The sequence below is a fragment of the Poecilia formosa genome, unplaced genomic scaffold, assembly GCF_000485575.1.
Source record: "Poecilia formosa unplaced genomic scaffold, Poecilia_formosa-5.1.2 Scaffold1, whole genome shotgun sequence".
Taxonomy (NCBI): domain Eukaryota; kingdom Metazoa; phylum Chordata; class Actinopteri; order Cyprinodontiformes; family Poeciliidae; genus Poecilia; species Poecilia formosa.
The window spans coordinates 191,752-205,131 of record NW_006799940.1 but is presented as its reverse complement, the minus strand read 5'-3'; the positions used below and the strand labels follow the sequence as shown (position 1 = coordinate 205,131).

Sequence of the window (13,380 nt, the reverse complement as noted above, 5' to 3'; positions counted from 1 at the left end):
GTTGGTTGGTTGGTTGGTTGGTTGGTTGGTTGGTTGGTTGGTTGGTTGGAAGTTTGGCTGGGTGTTTGGTTGGTTGGTTGGATGTTTGGAATCGTTGTCGACCAAACAACGATTCCAAACTTGGAATAATCAGAGATCTAACGGTTTCTGTCGGCAGATTCTCTCATCCGTTCCTTCTGCTCTGTTTTCTTCTCCCCATATTAAAGTTTTGTTCCCAGTTTCTTCAGTGGGAACAAGTCGGGCCTCTGGAAGCAGAACCGATGTCCGATCATCACCACAGGTTTGTAAATTTCTCTCCTGAGGATAATTTAAGCTGCACAAAGACGATTATCCCAAGAACAGAAATTCTGCTCAATATTTCAGCAACTGATCCAGATTATATTTCTTAACAACAGACTGTTTGGGAGCCGTGGTAAAAACTCCAGGTTATTATTGCAAAGTTATAGAAACATAATCTGTCCTTACACTGCAAAAACACAAAATTCCACAAGTTTTTAGCGCAGATGTATTAGCACACTGGAAATAAGACAAAACTACCTTAAAAGAAACCTTTCAGAAAGATATAAATTGTCAGATAAATTAACTTATTTCATGGGAAAAATGTCCAATGAAACTAAAACTTTTTCATCAATAATAAGTATTTAATATACTTAATATTGTGTACTTAACTAGTCTCTATATCTTGCTGAATAGTTACTTTTAACTCAGTTTGTCTCATTTCAACCAAGATATTTGCACTAAAAACTGGACCATAATTACTTGGTAAGACTTTGAGTTTTTGCAGTGTGCTGCTTCTTCTATCTCACATTTCATTTGTTTATTTAAGTCACAGCAAAGATTATCTATTAGCAAAACAAATACTCAACACTAATTAACAATACCGTTAATATATGTCTACCTTTAAGCAGATTTTTTTAAGTGCAATCGGAGACAAAACAACACTTTCATATTAGATTTTAATGCAAAATGATTTCCTACACACATCCAACAGGGATATTACATTTAGCATCAACTTTGTTTTGCTGAACTCAACCTAAACTGGGATATTGTTACAATTACTGGCAAAAAAATGACTGTTTTTACCAGTTTGAATCATTTTTTATTGCTGCCACAGGCAGTGAGTCCACTGGGACTATTTCACTTATTTTTGCTGATTTCATCATCAAAGAGCAATTGTTTCAGGCCAAGTTGTTATAAAAACCATGTGGTTGCTGCAATTTGTTAAGAGGCTGGAATTTCAAGTCCCTGCAGATCCACAAAAGAGCTGCATCACCGCAGAGCATGAAGCTAGCATCACGCTCTCAAGGTTTTCATTCTGCGCTTCAGTAAAAGGTTTTCACTGTTCAGGCTGAAATAATCCGGCTCAGATTTGGGAAGATGTTAACGTAGAAGTCATCTAACGTAGCGGTGAAGCTTTACAAGCAGTAAAATGTAAGTTCATGAACGTTTGTTTGAGTTTTGATGATCCAAAACACGAGTCAGCAACTTTATCATCCAGGGGTCCAAACTGCAGCCCGGGGGCCATTTAAGGCCCTTGGAGTGATTCAAAATTATACAACTTTGTTTCTTAAATGAAAAATGTTAAGTACAGACAAAATATCTGTGCATAATTAACTTTTATAATAAGTAGAACCACGCTAATAAAGAGAGTTCATTAAAGTCTGCTTTATATAGCAAGCGTTTGGAAAGAAAGTGACCCAAATCCTGCATTTAGGAACTAAGATGTGTTGAACTGAGAGTAAAAAAATGTGAAAACTACAAGCTTTTCTTTCAGAAAATGTGCAAAATCCTAATTACGTGTTGAATAACATTCCTTTCCTAAAAAAAATAAACAAATATCTGGCTACTTTATTTGATTGAGTTTAGTTTTTATTTTTCTGCCCTCATTATTAAATTTGTCTAAGGCCATAAAAAACGAGCTCATCACGTTTTATCTAGGGTTTGTTTTACAGTTAAATGAAAAGTTAAAATATTTATCTAATTTTACGTTTTAGAACTAGACAAAATCTCAAACTTCTGCAAAAATAAAATAAAATCATGTTCTTCATTGAAACATTGCAAACTTCCCTTTTTCACCTTCATGTTTAGGTTATGAAAGCCAAAAAGTTGTTTTTTTCAGTCATTTTGTTCATCTTGTATATTATACTAGTTTTACTACTAACTTTGCTGCTGCAAAGCTAAAAGCAGAAGGTCATCTGTCCTCCCCAGAGATGGCGTACATGCATTAAACTAACCATAAAAAACAACATTATATCTATAAATCCTGAAGGTGATGAACGTCTTCATCAGCATCCGTTTCAGTTTTGCCAACATTCACTGGGGATCAAAGTCTCACTCAAACAAGAAAGTTTGAATCAAAATCTACGTCTGTCAGACCCTTACCGTCTTCTTGTAAAAAAATGACAACAGACTAAATGGAAACATTGCCGTAACATTTACTAAAGGCAGCTGATCACCTTTAAGCTCACAGATTTATTGAAATCTAGAGTTTAGAAAGTAAAAGTAGCCAAAGGAAACCTATGCATGCTGGGAAAACCACAGCAGAATATCCACATCCAAATCTGATGCCAAGAAATTCTAGAAGTCAGCCAATAATGGGAACCATGCTTTCAGAAATGTTATTTGGTAAATAAGACACTTTTAATGCAAATTTGCACTAAAAGTTGCATTAAAATCAATTAAAAGTGTCAAGTTTGGATTTAAAATGTCATTATTTACCAAATGACACTTCATGACAACAGTCAACATTCATGAAGACTCCATGTTCATAATACGCTTCATGTCAAGTTTATGACTTCATGTAAAGTTAACAACTTTGGTTTATAGTGAAGCAACACCAGAAATATTTGGCTAATTAGATTCTTAAAACAGTTAATCTGGCCAAAAACAAAGTGTTTATTGACTGGAAAGAAGAATAACACACAAACATAGAAAGATATTTGAAGTAGGAGGGTCTAAAGAGGTTTATCCACCCAACATACCCTATAGCAAAAACTACAAAAAACTACAAAATGATGGAAACTCTTCAAATATCACCTTTATTAGGACAGTGAAGAAGAAAAGGCTGAAAAATGGGACACACGACTAACAAAAGTTATTTTATGCACCCCGGTTGTGGATCTGTGGGATTGTAGAGTCCCTGCCGCCCAAGCTGCAGCCAAAACTGAGTTTTTGTTGACAGTTTTCCAAAGAGCACACACGGACAGTGAACTGGCTGCAACAATAGCTTAACCACATTAGTTCTGATTTCACAGCTCCGTGTTTTCTCAGGTCTCCTGTGAAGGCTGCAAGCAGCAGGGGACAGTTTGATGTATCAAATGTTAGGAGAGCGGGCCAAGCCAGCAGCTGGGCTTCAGTGTGTCATGTGGATGGATCCAGAACTTTCTGCTCATTTCGCTTTGCAGGGATTTTCCATCTAAAAAGGCCGTCCACTTAACACCATTTGTTTCAAACGCTGACATCGAGTTGCCAAACAGCGTCTATCCACTAATCAACCTTATTTACCAACAACAGATCGGATTCAAATATTCAGGTGACCTTTGACCTGCATATTTCATGAAAAGCCTGTATGACAAAAGAAAACCTAGTTGGTCATTTTCAGTTGTGGGCATACTTCCACTAATTTGCTAACAGCAAAGCTAATTTATCAAAGTTAGGACTTTTGCTAACTTTGATAAAGTTTAGCGCACTTAGCTCTTGGTTAAATAGTAATTTTTACTGATAAGTTCAAAGGTGCTAGTTTACTTGGATGTTTTTTAAACTTTCAGTTGAATAAAGTTCAACATCTGTGATGAAGTTTTAAGAATTCCTCAAGTAGCTAGCATTAGCTTCCACGAAATACCATGTTAATGTAGAGCTTTAGCATTAGCATTACCATTAGCATTAGCGGAACTACACTGCAAAAACAAAATCTTACCAGGTGATTTTGGTTTCTAGTGCAAATTACTTAATACATTTCAAATAAGACAAAAAGTCACTTTTTAGCAAGATATAGAAGTTTATTTTAAGAAAATAATTCCTTATTATTGATGAAAAAGTACTTGCTGTATTGGTAGATAAATTAATTTGTAACACAGGAAAAATGTCTTGTTATGAACTGGAACATTTTCATCAATAATAAGAAATTATTTACTTAAGCAAACCTCTATATCTTACTGAAAAGTTACTTGTAAGTTAGTTTTGTCTTATTTTAAGTGTATTAAGATATTTGCACTAGAAACTAGACCAAGAATAGTTGGTAAGAGTTTGTCTTTTCAATATTTATAAGGAATATTTTTGAGTAAGGGTAATATTTATGAATAGTGCTTTAGGGTTAGTGTGAATAGCTTTTTATTTTTTAGAAACTGTCTCGAGCTCTTTGGACCTTTAATGTAAAACCTCAACAACAAAACTTGGTGGACTCCAACAAAAACAACTCACTGTCTGTAGCCCCCAAAGTAACCAAATATATATTTTACTAATCCACATCAGTGGGTTCATGAGACTAAGCTTATTAAACATATCTCATCTTAAGATTTCTGCTAAACTGATTCTGAAACACTTTGTTTTTCATTTTAGAGTCCTTCCTTCTGCATTTTTAAATAAACACCCGGGCCGAAGGGCATGGCATCTTTCAAAAGTACAAAACAAGAAGCAATTGTTCTCCTTGTTTATGTACTCATGTGTTTTCATGTGTGGTTCATTTAGCTGAAGAAATAAGAGATCTGGATTTATCTCCACCTGTTTCCCTCCTACTGGTATGCTGCCCAGTACCACACACACACGCACGCACGCACGCACGCACACACACACACACACACACACACAACCAGATTCACACACACACGCGCACACAACCAGATTCACACACACACGCGCACAAACAAACCTTGAACTAGGAGGGCTTTTATCATGCCCTGGTTTGTTATGGTGCAAATCAATTACAGCTAATTTACATATTCTTACCTCAACACTCAAACCACCAAGTTTTACAAAGAGAAAAGCTCCTGGCCTTTTCCGTCTGGTTCCTGCTAATGTCAAACAGCACACACACACACACACAAACACGCACACACACATATCGTGTTACAGCGGCTATCTGGTCAGTGTCCTGCAGGACATTAAAGGAGACAGAAATCTTTTAAATCTGCATTCCTTTGCGGTGCCTTCGTTCATCTCTTTATCTTTTTGAGAGAGTGTGTCTCACCCTTTCTATATTTATGATGTGACACATGCTTCCTTTTTAGGGTCAAAACACCCCCATAAAATCAGGTCAAAGGTTAACGTTTAGTGACAAAGATTTAAAGTCTTCACAAAGTGCAGGTCAGGGGGAATCCCATGTCACATTTCACCTTCAATCACTGAGCCTCCAGTTCTACACAAGGGCTAACGGTTTAATATTTCCAGGTCAAATTTAGGAGTCTTTAAAACCTTTCAGTGTATAAAATTTAAGACCAAAAAAACTATAAACATGTTGGATGACTGGGGGATCCAGCTGGTTCATATGAGCTGGCAGCAGAAGTGAGAAAACATCGTCTCTGCTAGCTAGCTAGCATGGTCACAATAGCAGTTAGTTAGTGACCGTTTTCAGTCACAAAATTTGTGAAGAAAAAAAAAAACTACATTCAAGATTGAATAGTCCTGCCACAGCAAAACGTAAGACCTGTGATTAGCATATTTAAGGCCAAGTTACATTTTATTAAGACATTTTAAGGCCTTACATTTAGATGCATAGATTTAAGACTTTTTAAAGATGAGCCCTGATATCCATCTGTGATGTGAACCGAGAACAAAATTATAAAACTAACCAACCTTACAAGTGGATGTTTTTATTCAGGACATTAAATGAGTGAAGAAATAAAAGAATTATCATAATTTTAAATATTTCATGGTCACTACAACCATTGAAATATCAAGTTTGATGTCATTTTTAAAAAAATATAACGTTAGATTTAAGAATCAGAAAAATAAAAGCTGCATGCCAACTGCTGCTGCGGCCGTTACTTAACAAGTCGTTGCTAGGTAACCACAGAATGTGGTTCTGTGGTTGCTAGGTAACCACAGAATGAGTGAGTTGCTAGGTAACCACAGAGTGAGTTAGTTGCTAGGTAACCACAGAATGAGTGAGTTGCTAGGTAACCACAGAGAGAGTGAGTTGCTAGGTAACCACAGAGTGAGTTAGTTGATTCCACCAGCCTAACTTAGATGCATTATATTAATTATTGAATATTCTATCAGACATATTATCTATTGATTGCTGCATTTAAGCTGCATGTTGGAACTCCAGGAATAAGCATTGAATTAAACAATGCATTAAACATTGAATATTTTTGTCAATTCTTAGCTTCTTTAGTCAGTTATTGCAATTCTACATTAGAAATATAGTCTACACTTACACTTAGAGCTTTTTTATGACATCTACATCAACCCTACATGTACTTTAATAAACATTAAGAGAAATAAAGGGACGTCTTTGCCCATGAAGTTAGTATCTCTTGTTCAAAGTTTCGTGACACACCTTTATAAGGAGGTGATTTGAACGAGTCCTGCTGGTTGGAGGCCTGCAGGGAAAACTCGGGCCAGACCGCAGATGGGCAATCAGAATGAATTACTGCTTAAAACCTTTAGAAATGACCGAACAACAGCAATGAATATTCCTTGTTGTTTAGTGCTGCAACTCTGGAACACCCAGTGAGACAGTAAAACGAAGGAACACCATGTTTCAAACAGTTTAAATGTAATTTTACTCAGAGTTCATTGTGCTTTAAGCAAATATGGAGAATCTCTAGTTACAAAACATATCAAGCTATATTTTAAAACACACACACAAGGCTAACTATTATTGCTACACACAATCCAGACTCTGGTTTCTTTTTTGGTGATTGAAACACAAAAGCTTTTCGCCGCTGTATAATTGTTTTAAGCTTGTACACAAATGCACAGACCACCTAAACAAGAGCAAATACCACTGTAGCTGTGATTGGCCAGTTTGGACCGCCATGTCTCAAAACTGAGGAGAAGTTGAAAGGTTTTGCATTTCTGTTTAGTACGAACCTCGAAATGGGTGGTCTGCATAGCATGGATGTTTGGAAAATGTAAAGGAATGCTTTGAAAGCAAAAGCAACAAGATTAGAGAGCAGAAGGTGAAACATTTTCTATTCCCTTCTCCTACATTTGATGTTCACTCCACACGGACGTGTTAGAGGAAATAAATCAGATCAGGTACAGATAGGGTGCTGACTTGGCTCTCACCAGAACATCTGGTTGGAGTCATGTCAGAGTCCTTCAGTTGTCCAACTCAAACACTCAAAGCTCCCACAAAATCCAGAACAAGCAGCTGTTTAATAGTCTTGTTTTTGGAGAACCTGGAAGGTGTTAAAATCTGGGGAGAAGATGTGTTTCATGTGTCAGAATAAAATGAATCTAGCCTAGACTCAGTAGCTGCCTTTCCACTAACCGTAAAATTTCACAAACTGAAATTACGAAAATAAATTTGCTTTATGGAAACACACTGACTTTGAAAAAAACTCAATAAAACGTTTTTGCGTTTGGATGTGGTGGTTTTTCAGCTGAAACACTTTTCACATCACACAAGTCACGTGATCAACTGGATGTTACTACTGGCGAAAACAACAAAGAAGACAACAGGAAGTAGTAAGAGGATGATGTTTTTGTTTTAATTCAGACAACGTGCAGCTGGATCCACCAGAACTCTCACAGCATCACACAGTTCATGAAGTTGAGATGAATACACAGCTGTTCTGTAAAATGGCCGACTACAATTTCCCCAAAACGTCGCATATGTAGCCATTAGCAACTCAAGTTGAGCTCCAGTACATTTGGTCAGCTGGTTTTACTGCTGTTATGTGATGTACAATGGCTGCTGGAAAAGGCAAGAGTTTTGTCGTGGACTAACCACTTGCTGCATTCTTGCTGGTTGACAAGGAGGCTCTACTAATGCTAATGTATAATTGTGCATCTGTTTGCAGCCATTTTCGTGTGCGAATGTAAACAGTGAATTGGGAGGCGTGGCCAGCAGCAGCTTACTTGGATTTAAAGTGACAGAGCCCTAAAACAGCTCTGTCACCTTGATGCTAAAATAGACTTTGATGTCTATTTTAGCATTTATCCATTGCAAAAATGGATAAAAATGTTATCCATTTTTGCAATGGATAAAATTTTTGCAAAGTTATCCATTGCAAAAATGTCAAGAACAGATGCTCAAATAGACTTTGATGTCTATTTTAGCTTCAAGGTGCTAGAAATAGACCAGACTAAATTCTTATCTAAAAATGATTTTGTGCAAAAAATGTAATGAACATGTTTTGCATAACCCATATCCATTCAAAGAACCATAATAGGTCATCTTTAAGGTATATTTAGTGCTTAAACTATTGAAACAGGCAGCTATAAGATATTTTAGAAAGGAGGTCTCAAGTACATTTGAATGATAGCTATTTGGGGCAGCTGTTGTCGACAAAACTAAAAGCTATCCATTGCAAAAATGTCAAGAACAGAGTTCAGACAACAATCCAGTGGAGAGAAAAGAAAATCTGAGAGACTATATGTTGCTGAGCTGATGACAGATGAAGAACAGGAGAAAGGCAGTAACACAAAACCAGGCAACAAATGGGAAGATGAATGAGGGGTATGAGGTTGCCATAGTGACAGAAAAAAACTGAAGTTTACTGAAGCAAAACATAAGATAAAACTTAATTTTCCCCTGGATAGTGATAACTTCCTAAGAAACTAAAACCAAACCAAAAAGAGTACTCAACTCTTACAGCTTACTATTTAAATAAAAGAGAATAATCCAGTGGTACTTGAGAGAAAAGCATTGATTTATATGTAGCTTAAAATAGTGACACTATTCTGCTGAAACCGAAGCATTTTGTGGCCTGAACTCAACCACAGCCTGGGAGCCAGCCTAAAGTGGTGTGCTCCTCCTGTCAACTTGAATACAGTTTGTAAGTGTGATGCCTCATTCATTCACACGAATAAAAATGGAGCTACAAAACTGCATATTATCACATGAGGGCAAATGATTTAGCACTAAAACAGGAGGAAAAACCCAGCAAAACTTCACAAAGACAGGTTTGAAGTTAACTTCTTGTCATTGTAATTTCATATTGAACTGTATCTGTCTCTTTAAGACGGCTAAAACAACAGACGGAATAATTAGGACTGGACAACAAATCAATAATAATATATATAGATAGACACGTGATCAATATCAATGATAATACAGCTGATAGGATATTAAATAAATCTCTCACAGCCAGCTAAGCAAGGCTTTAACTCGCTCGCTCTTCGGTTGCCTAGCAACAACATGTTACAAATAGTTTCAAGTTCCCCCCCAAAACTCCGGTTGCCTAGCAACAACCTGTTGAGTAACTGGCGCAGCAGCAGTTTAAAGTTTCTCCACTGTGCTTCATAACTGATTAAAAATTTTAAAAACTGTGAATAAAACAGGAAAGTTTTATACCATTAGTTTGGTAATATTGCAAAAAAACCTAATCAATAATCACTGATATCGACTGATATGAAATGCTATTGGAGTTATGTGTTTTTCAGACCTGGGTATAAATCACAAAGCCATTCAGTTTGGGCTCCATAATTGACCAAACAGATGAAAATGATCCCACTGGTGAGAAGGGTGAGAAAATACCAACCTGAGGCTCAATAAAACAGCTGTTCCCTAAAGCTAAATATAGACACTCTGCCTTTTATACCAGTCGCTCCGTCGCATCTAATCAAGATCCTCTTCTAAAAAGATGTTATTTTTGCATCCGCCCCGTTTAAGCCAAACAGAAACTGACCAACATCCTGCGTGACTTTGAGGGAACGCCAGCAGCAGGAAGGAGGAAGCAGGGAAACAAAGAAGAAAGAGGCTTTTTGTGACCTGAGGATCTGAAAGCCTTTGCTGCGGGGAATGAGAATGAAATTACAGGATCTTAAAATTTGAGAGAGAACCACCTGCTTTGTCTGAGCTGGGATCAAAAGGCAGCCGACGTTTTATTTTAAATGGATCTCCAACAGAAGGTTTAGTTCCCATGCTGCGTTACGTTCTAATGAAATATGCGAAAGATCAAGGCTCAGAACAAATAATTCAATAATGAAATATAATAACCAGGCTGTAATAATCATCAATCGGACAGACGGAAAAACTCAGACATAAAGTCTTTTGTTGATATTTCCTGTTAAAGATGTCTTTAACTTTTTACTTTAAAATGTGGTTCATTTTCAATCTTGGCGTTATTTTTTTTGTGCACATCAGTAGCAAAAGGAAAAGAAAAGAAGCACATTACGTGTTTATGTCTTTGTTTTTTAAATCCTGTGTCTGAAACCACAAATACCGCAGTAAACTGCCGTCGTTAATCCTGAGAACGAGCAAACATTCCTAATTTTGCTTCACTTTATGACACTATTGGGTTTTCTTAAGGAAATTAAGGAAATACTACATGTATTCGCAATATTATATCTCTTTTGTTGTGTCTTAATCGCTTTCAGATGTAAATTATATTGTTAAAAACACAGATTTTTCCATCCTGGAAAAAACCGTAAAATTAAATCACACCGTGTCTTTTGTTGCAATGCAAGAGCTTATAATCATTTTAATACATTTTTGTAGTTATCTAACATTCACTAAGTCTAGATTTGATAAATCTAAGGCCTTATTGAGTTAAATAAGCCTTATTTAGATTACAAAAATTGCAACATTTGTTACATTTTTTAGCTGCTGTGAATGAAATGACCCAAACCCTTTGAGCAAGCTGTTCACCTCCTCGCCTGTGGGGGGCGCTGCACCAAAGGAAACAACATGAAAAACTCTGCAAGACACACTAAATGCAACTTTATTCTTCATGTAGCGTTAGCAAAAAAAGAGTGATGTCAGATTTTAGTGGTTGTATGATTTCTCTTCTGTCTTTGTTTTGAAACCACGAGTGATTTCTCTGCTAGCAACAGACTTATGATGCGTTCACACCAAACGCGATTTGAGAGTCAGGAGTGTCTGGTTTATATTCAAAGTCTTTGTGGATGGCGTGTGGCGGCGTGTTTTGCGCGACTGAGGCATTTTGAACGTTTGACACACGTCCAATGCATCCGACGCTGCAGCTGAAACATCTGAACCTTTGCCGGTCAATGCGGAGCGTCGACCAATCAGAGACGCCGGGAGGGAGAGAGGAAAAAAGGCAGTGACTTCAACGTGCACCGTGCTGTCATCAGCTGTCACGATTTCTTGTTCAATAGAAACTGAACATAAATGCGTATGACATCTAAGCCTCTGTTATGATTGCAGAATCTTCCACTACATAATGTTTTGGTGCCATTTTCTCAATTTCCTCGGCCATAGTACCAACAGACTGGAAAACAACGGTCCCTCTTAATGCTCGCCTATAGCGATATTGACGCCTCTAGAGTGAAATATCAAGCGTCTGACTTCAAAGTGTCCGACGATTCAAACTTGAATTATCAGACGCGTTTCTGAAGCGCGAAACGTGTTCAGTGTGAACGCAGCATTAGGGTTTGTTTTGATTGTATTTACCCAGAATGCCCTGCAAAGGAACTACAAAACAATGAAAAGAAGCAACTTCCTTAGAAAACAAGCCAGTATGAGGCAAGTGGGTGGGAGCGTTTTATGGGGAATATGCTCCCAATTCTGAAAAACCACAAATGGCTTTCATGCTGCCATCATCCAAACACATGTGTGATGAACATCACTTCTGGCATTATTCTCTGGATGTTTACCACTCATCCCTACTATTAGGCTAAATGTGAGGAGAAGTCAACAAGCCATCAGGCGTCTACGTTTGTTGTGTTTCGCAGAAATAGCGACAGAATCTCACACAAACCACATGTTTGGCTTGAGGTCGTGAACCCACATCTATACGTCTACGCCTGCAGCCTCTTAAAACAAAACCGCTGCTAAGCGTTAGCATGAGGTCATGGTTGGTCACATATGACCCAGATCTGCAGCTGCACACATCCCACCATGTCCACACAACATTTCTGCATAAACGCATCGTCCAAGCTTAACTCCTAAAGAACAACAACATCCCGTTTCTCTTTCTGGAACCTGGGTGGATTACTTTAAAGCTCTTTCTGGTTTGGTTCCTGTGTGTTTTTTAAGGAGGATGAAGCTTTTTGTGGAGCGCGGCCAGCTGTAGCTGAACGGCAGGAATGCCTGGATGAGGTGACAGCAGAGCGAAGTGGCGCTGTTTGCTTGACTCAGTAGATCAACGCGCAAAAACACAAAGAAAAATAAGTATTTTGGTGTTTCTAGTGCAAATATCTTATCAAATATCAAATACTTGAAATAGGAGAAATACATAACTTTACTGCAAGATATAGTAGCTTGTTTTAAGTGAGTAATTCCTTAATATTGATGAGAAAAGTGCTAGTTCCCACTGAAGATACATTTTTCCCATAACATCACTAAAACAATCTGCCAGTGTAACTACAACTTTCCATCAATATTACAGAATTGGTGACTTAAAACAAGCTGATGTTTTTGGCTAAAAAGTTATTTGTCTCAACCTGTGAACATTTTTTATATGGACCATGTGGCTCACCACCCAGGGCAGCATCACTTCAGTGGGAAGAAACTGGAAAAAACCCCCATCTGTGCCTAAAATTGATGGCAAGAAGTACATAAAAAAAGTTTTGAATTTTGGTTGAATTTTTAGCAGAAACAAAAATGCATGATGGAGAATTAATTTACCATTTCGCATCCAAGCTGTCAGTTTATACAGAATAACTATTACAACCTGCTAAACTATCAGCATTTAGAGCAGAATAGTTCTGTAATTTCATTAAAAATGATTCTTCTCAGTCTGGATTCTGGTGCAGAAATATTTGTACACTTAAAATAAGACTTTTCATCAAGAAGTAACATCTTGTTTTAAGAAACTAATTCTTTAATATCTGTAAAAATGAAATGACTCGATCCACTGGCAGATTATTTCACTTATGAAACATTCTTCCATTCTATAAGTGAAATAATCTGCAAGGGAACTGGAACTTTTTCATCAGGAAGGAATTTTTGGCTTAAAACAAACAAATATTTCTTGCTGAAAAGTTACTTTTAAATTACTTTTGTCTTATTCCAAGTGTACTGAGCTATTTCTAATAGAACTAGACCAAAAACAGATTGTGTTTTACAGTGTATGATATCTGTTTTTTTATGTTTTCTAAAAACTAGAATTTGTTCTCAATCTCTACCTGGTTAAATTAAAAATAAAACAAATCTATTTTCTCTTTACTTTCCGTTTAGATGGAATCAAATCTTTCTGTTGACTTTTTTGCTACCAAACCTGATTTTAGTTACATTATTAAGACTTGTGTTTTCAAGTAAAGAATGACCTAAATTATGTTTTCATTGGTGTAAACTGACTTATAACT

The 13,380-nt window shown here is 36.9% G+C and overlaps 1 protein-coding gene across 2 annotated transcripts in view; it reads right to left on the bottom strand.

The window, feature by feature from the left end:
• The window catches only part of scara5 (scavenger receptor class A, member 5 (putative)), a 72,721-nt gene that overhangs the window by 32,094 nt on the left and 27,247 nt on the right, over positions 1-13,380 (bottom strand). The gene's annotated exons all lie outside the window — the stretch shown is intronic.